The 6,947-nt window shown below is 41.3% G+C and overlaps 1 long non-coding RNA gene across 1 annotated transcript; it reads right to left on the minus strand.

Moving 5' to 3' along the window:
* Positions 1–2,141: 2,141 nt before the first annotated feature.
* Positions 2,142–2,604, minus strand: LOC109945345 (uncharacterized). The gene is made up of 2 exons (XR_002268497.1): positions 2,572–2,604; positions 2,142–2,266 (listed from the first exon to the last, which is right to left on the minus strand). It is a non-coding gene; the product is annotated as an uncharacterized lncRNA (long non-coding RNA).
* Between the last annotated feature and the right edge of the window lie 4,343 nt (positions 2,605–6,947).

The following is a 6,947-nucleotide window of genomic DNA, read 5'->3' on the forward strand; positions in this document are numbered from 1 at the left end:
TTTGGACAGAACTCGAGTAGTTCTGTGTTGGTTTTATTTTTTGAACTGCGGACCGTCCGGGGCCTGAGTGCGGACCGTCCGGGGCCTGAGTGCGGACAGTCCACAGTACAAATATTTTGTATTGCGGACCGTCCAGGGTCCAGGTGCGGACCGTCCACAGTACAAAGATTTTGTATTGCGGACCGTCTGGGGTCCAGGTGCGGACCGTCCGGGGTCCAGGTGCGGACCGTCCACAGTACAAATTTCAGCAAATGAGCAGAGTCAGCAAAACATCGTTTTGGCTCAGTTTTATGTATCGCGGACCGTCCGACCTTGAGGGGCAGACCGTCCGCAAGTCATTTTTGAATGCTCTGACATTTTTATAACCGTTTATAGCCGTTGGGATTCTTGTGCGGACGGTTCGGGCTTGTATTGCAGACCGTCCGCATGTGCGCAGAAAAGGGGCAATTGGCCCATAACGGCTAGTTTTGGAGAGGGGGCTATATATTCTTGTGTTGCCCGAGTTGATAGTGTGTAGGAGGCCATTTGGAACACTTGTGAGCATATTGGAGCCCTTCCTCTCCCTCTCTCTCACTCATATTGGTTGGGATTGCATTCTAGTGAGATTGAGAGCCATCTAGTGCATTGCATCAAGTTGTTGATCTTTGAGGCACTAGGGAGATCATCAAGTGAGGTCGTTGGCTTGTTACTCTTGGAGGTTGCCGCCTCCTAGACGGCTTGGTGGTGGTTCCCCGTGAGCTCTTCAAAGGAGATTGTGAAGAGGCCGCGGTGGTGATTGTGAGAGGCGTTGTGCTTGCCTCGCCGGAGCGGTGAAAAGCAACTCTAGTGGAATCGAGGTTTGAGGGTTCATTGACCAATCCGGCTCAAGAGATCAAGTGGAGACTTGATAGAGGAGCGGTTGGGAGCTTTGAATCTACCTCAACGTGGACTAGGGGTGACTGTCAAGTCATCGACACAACGGGAAAAAAAATCATTGTGCCACGTGTCATCATCTTCCCGTTGGTTTGCAACTTTCCTCACTAGCTTGTATTTACTTGTTCATATATTTATGCTAGTGAGTATTTGTTGCTCGTGTATGCTCTTGTATATCTAGTCATACCTATAATAAAATAGTTGCTCACTTGTTCTTAGCTTGTGTAGCTAATCTGTTTTACTTAGCTTGTGTAGCTAAGTAGTTGTTTCTCTCTAGTAGTGCTTGTGCTTTGTGCTCTTTGCTTACTAGTATGTTTAGGAGCTATCGTTATGCTTAAAATTACATTCGCATATGTCGTTGCTAACTAGATTTGTATGGGAGAGCTCTTTCACTATCTTGGCACCTTAGTTGTTTCAATTAGAATCTTTTGTCAGGTGTTTGTAATAGTTAGAGGAGTGTAGTCTTGGCTAAACCAAAATAGTTTTAATTCCGTATTTATTTGTGTTAGCCATTATAATTAGTTTTAGAAAGGACTATTCACCCCCCCTCTAGTCCGCCATCTCGACCCTACACACTCACAATCGGAGCAACCGCTCTCCCACGACCACATTTCCCCTGGTCAGCGGATTCCGCCCACTCCCACGCACCACTCCCACGACACAATCGGCTGCACGACTTCCACTTCGCCTGGGACAGCACACAGTCGATGAAGATAATTAGTGAGCATGTGCGACGCGTCAGGCCTTCTCCTCTGTGTACGAGCACGCGTGTGTGCTAGAGCCGGAGTAGTTCCCCAGAGAGCGTGGACGACCGCGACACGCTGGTAGGTCTGGTAACTCCTCCGATGTCCCTCCTAACACCTATGTTCGTCAGTCTTGCTCAGTAAGCGCTATCTCTGTCAGGATATCCCTACCACGACTCCAAGGAAGACGAGGACTACGCGCGTGACAGAGAGCAAGGACGACTGCAAAGCCTCTCAACGTGTTGTTAGGTCCGGTGGTGTTCAGGTAACCACTGAAAATCTGCACCTTTTTTCACTGCAACTCTAATGTTCAGCATCTATTGCATCTCTTTTCATTATAGTTCTATGGACTGTATGATTTATGGTAAACCATAGGTTCAAATGGAGAACACCTAGCGAACAAATTTGCAGCTGAAATTACTTATAACGAGTTTTACTCCATACTCATCTATCCCCTGGATTCTTCATTTCACCAGAGGAGTTTCCTTTTGACCACTCGGAAAGGGCCTGTTTGGATCTTTTGCTCCCAAAATTTGCTGACTGTTAAACAAATCCTTATTGATATTTGGGTGTGTTTTGACGCTAAGCCCAGGCATATCTTGGCTTTCAATCTACAAACCATATGTTAGAGATAAATGAAGGTGAATGACATACTAATATAAAATAATGGTCTTTCAATGGGGGAAAAGAGCAGTAGAGGAATTATTTTAGTTGGATGGTGAGCACAAAAGGTAATGTTCTTAACTAAACAGAATGCAATATCAGCATAGGTTCACATGATGATAAAAATAAAATAATGCAAAGTTCTATACTATTATGAATTTTCTACAGTTAAAACTTTTCATCACATATGTAAAAAGAGACAGAAAAAAGCATTTACAAATGTAGAATGCTAGAATTTAGGAAATGGTGTTACCTGCAAATGGATGAACCCATCAGCAAGCAGAAGTTGCAGGCTTACCCAACACCAAGCACAGGCATTAGAACCGGGGGAGCAGGGATATCTGGAGGGAAGGCACCACGCATAGCTGGATCACCAAACAAATCATAAATAGGATCGTCGGGATTTTCACCAGACCCATCACGTGTTGGTGAATCAACATTCCTGTCGAACCTATGATTGCCACACTCATCCCTCAGCCGACTCTCTATTGGTGGTCTTTGTCTTCCATTTCCCCTCTAAACATTGATTAGTACAAACAGTTAGACAATATAATTTGCAAGTCAACACAAACTTAGTGATGGAGCTTACTGGAGCAGGTTGCTGCATGATAGGTATACAACCAGGTGCCTTTGGGTCACAGCATTCGAGATAAAAAACTCATAATTATCTTGCAATTTTTAAACCTGGCTAACTTAATAGTTAAACGAATGGGATTGCAGAAACCTATACTTCATATAGTTCTCAAAGTAAATATCCTCTGTCACTTTTGAAGTTAGATCAACCACCAAGTTTGCAATGCATTTTTACTGCTATGCAGTACAAAAAAGCGTAATAATTAATACACACTCTTAATGAATGCACGTGTTATTGGGTGACATGTGTGTTTGAGTGAGAGAGTCATCATGAGTGCAAGTGTGTGTGTCCTTGTGCGCCATGCATGCCCATGGTGTGTGTAAGAGAGAGAGAACATCTCACATGTCCAGATTTCCACTTTGCAATTTTTGGAAGAAATCATTTGCAGTAGTTCTTGCCAGTTCATTCCTTCTGTTTGAATAAAGGATAGTGACAACAAAGATGGCAGGAATGTTAAAGAAAATGCATTGCAAAAATGCCGGTACATCATGAAGGCGACAGAAATAGACTAAGAAAGTAGCAAACAACAAATTAACATGGCAAATCTATAATTACATAAGAAATCAACAAACCGCTCGTTAATAAGAAAATCTTGTAATTTCATTATGATGTAGGAAAATCTATTTGTTTGCTGCTAAATTCTGAGACCTTTAAATTGACAAAGGGATTTTGTTTGATGCTAAGTTCTGTGATTTATTTATTTACCTATTTCTCATTATATTCAGTCATATTAATAAAATACAACGATATATTGTTCGGCCGGTGAGGTTCAAACTAGTGGGGTGAGAAGGAAGAAAGGAAGAGGGAAGGGGATTAAGAACCCATGGGATCTCTTCTCCTCGACTTATGTCATGGTGAGGACAACATGGGATAATGTTTGGAGGCGGCGTCACACCATGGCATTGATGGTGACGGTCTGTCCTTAATCGACGCTAAGCGCACGAATTGAGTGGAGTTTATTTGTCGTGTCTTGTTATTATCTGGTCTAAGTCTGAATAGAACTAATATTTTTCTACACAGGTTTGGTGTCTAACTGAAAGACGTAGATGGATCCATTCAAAAATAACGATGTTCGTCCTCCATTAAGAGAACTATCTAACAACACCCTTGAAGGTATACCTACTAATAAAATGCCTTATGTGACCTCTCAACAAGGTTTTAAAATGGAAAAAAACAATGGTTCAGGAGGACGTGCTAATGCAATGCAACGTAAGAGGGAAAGAGAAAGAGCACGATATGCAGCGATGAGTGATGAAAAAAAACGAACTAAAGAAGCGTCGTGAGTCACGCACAAAAGAAAACCTTGAGCACCATAAGCACTCAAAAGGTATGTTAGCTATACCTGCGCATCACTAATCTTTAAAGTAATGCTTTTCTTATGTGTTGTCGGGTTAATTTATGTAGATGAATGTCCAGATGTGTCTATAAGCAACGCAAGCATCATTGATTGTACTATACCGTGTGATACAACTCCAGGTAATTACATTTCTCTGATATGTTAATGAACAACAAAGATTAATAATGGAAATGTATATGACGTGTTAGGAGGACGTGATGATGCAAGACAACGTAGGAGGGAAAGAGAAAGAGTACGATATGCTACGATGAGTGCTGAAAAGAAAAATGAATTGAAGAAGCGTCGTGAGTCACGAAAAAAGGGAAATGTTATGCACCATGAGTATTCAGAAGGTATATTAACTATGCTCGTCTGTCACTTATCTTTAAAGTAATACTTTTCTTATGTTCTCTCGGGTTTACTTTGTAGTTTGCAACATCCCTGCAAACAAGGACAACAGTAATCATCAAAACAATGAAATTGAGGATGTTGATGATGATCCTTATCGGTTGCATAAGAATAACTCATTTGAGGTGCATAGAAGACTTGGCAGTGAAAAACTTTCCACACATTTGTCAGGTGCTGGTTGAGATGATGTTTTATTTAGAAGTAGTTAGATTTATTATGTTTCATAATCATTTTTGATATAAATATCTACTAAAATTCTGTTATAATGACTGTTATTGCAACTATCTACTAAATCAATGTTTACATTGTGTAGATGAATGTCCACAGGTGTTTGTAAGCGACAGAAGCATCAAAAATCCGACTGTACATTGTGATAACACTTTAGGTAATTACATTTATCTGTTATGTTATGTTATTTAACTATATCGTGTTGTAACACTCTATATAACGTGCACCATTAGTTGGTTGAGCTCTCATCATTCAACCTATATGTACACCTAAGACCTTTGCTATTTTCAACTTTAAAGTCGCATTGGGTCAGACAAGTCATCAACATGATTCCAATCAAAGTTCAGAAGTTTTAGATCCAAGGGAACGTAAGAGAATACGAGAAAGAACTCGATTTGCATCTCAAACAAAAGAACAAAGGGTATTGCGTAATAGGGAATCATGTAATAAGATGGCAAGGAAAAACTATAAAAGAAGACAACGAGAAATTAAACTCCAGGACTTAATCAGCATTGAGGACCCGAAGTTTACCCCGGAGCTTGTGTGGAGTTCAACAGATGCTGAAGCGCCTCATGGGTCTCTATGTAGCTCCGAGGGCATGGCTATCCCTGAGTTAAGCCCAACACCTTTCGTTCCTAATCCATCACAGACTGAGGATGTCGAGAAAGACAGTAAGACAGTCTCCTAGACGACAAAGACATAAACGTCATGTGTCGTCCGGCCAAAGACAGACCCTGGTGTCTCGTCAAAATCAGAAATTTCATTTAGCCATTGGAACAAACTTCGCTACTGCAACTAGGGATCGTGTAATGGAGAATGATGGGGATAATGAAATTGATCATCAGACTGTTTCAGAGATCAACAACAATGGTAATTACTAATCCATCCTTAATTAATTTGACACATTAATTATAGTGGTAAACTGACTTAACACAACTTGCCATCAATAGAAAGTACCGGTTTGTGTCCATTCCCTCACACGGAGAGTAACAATATGACTGAAGGAGCAGACATTGGGATGCAACACCAGGCAGCCCCGATTGTCACCACCAATGGTAATTACAAGCCCATTCCACTATTAATTCCCTAAATATTCTTAGTGGCTAAATTCATGTGAAACAATAGATGATGTTGAAGATGTGCTCTTTACAGAGGATGATGATGAAGCTATACTTTTTGAAGATGACGAAGACGAAGGATACCTATTCGTTGGGCAAGGTACTTGCATAATGTTTTTAATATAGACTTTGAAAGTTTCTAGACCTGTACATCTTATCCATTATTCTTCAAACACAAATTTAGATGGTGAATCTGGTGAGGATATCGATATTGATGAAACACAAGATGCCTTTACTGTTATCCCTGACGTACCTGACCCGTACGACAAGGTGTATAGTAACATACCTGAAGAAACATATTTGTTGAACACTGTTGCTGACTGCGACTACTGCAAGGCAAAGAAGTTTCAATATGAACCACCTGGATTTTGTTGTCGTAATGGACAGATTGATCTAGCCCCATTCGAGACACCATCTCAGCTTAGGAGGCTGTGGGAGTGTGCTGATGCTGATGCGAGGCACTTCCGTGATAACATTCGATTTTTTAACGGCCATTTCTCGTTCACTTCTCTGTATTGTTGCCTTGACAATATGACTACTAATATGGATCGTGGTATCTACACGTTCCGTGCACATGGCATGATGTACCACAACGTAAGGTCGTTCGGTAGGGAAGCTGGGGCGGAACAGAAGCACCTTGAGCTTTACTTCTACGATGATGATCCTAGCCTCGAGCATAGATATCTTAAATGTCGTCAAGAGCAACTTGATAAAGACAAGGCAGTTATTAAACAGTTAGTTGAGATACTTAAGGGAAACCCATACTCTAAGCACCTTAGGAGTATGGGGCACGTTGATAACATTGAAGACTACCATATTGCCTTGAACCTTGACCAAACATTGAACCAGAAGTTATATAATGCACCCATCACTTCGGAGGTCGCTGCAGTTTGGATTGAGGGAAG

Source organism: Zea mays, chromosome 3 (assembly GCF_902167145.1).
Source record: "Zea mays cultivar B73 chromosome 3, Zm-B73-REFERENCE-NAM-5.0, whole genome shotgun sequence".
Classification (NCBI taxonomy): domain Eukaryota; kingdom Viridiplantae; phylum Streptophyta; class Magnoliopsida; order Poales; family Poaceae; genus Zea; species Zea mays.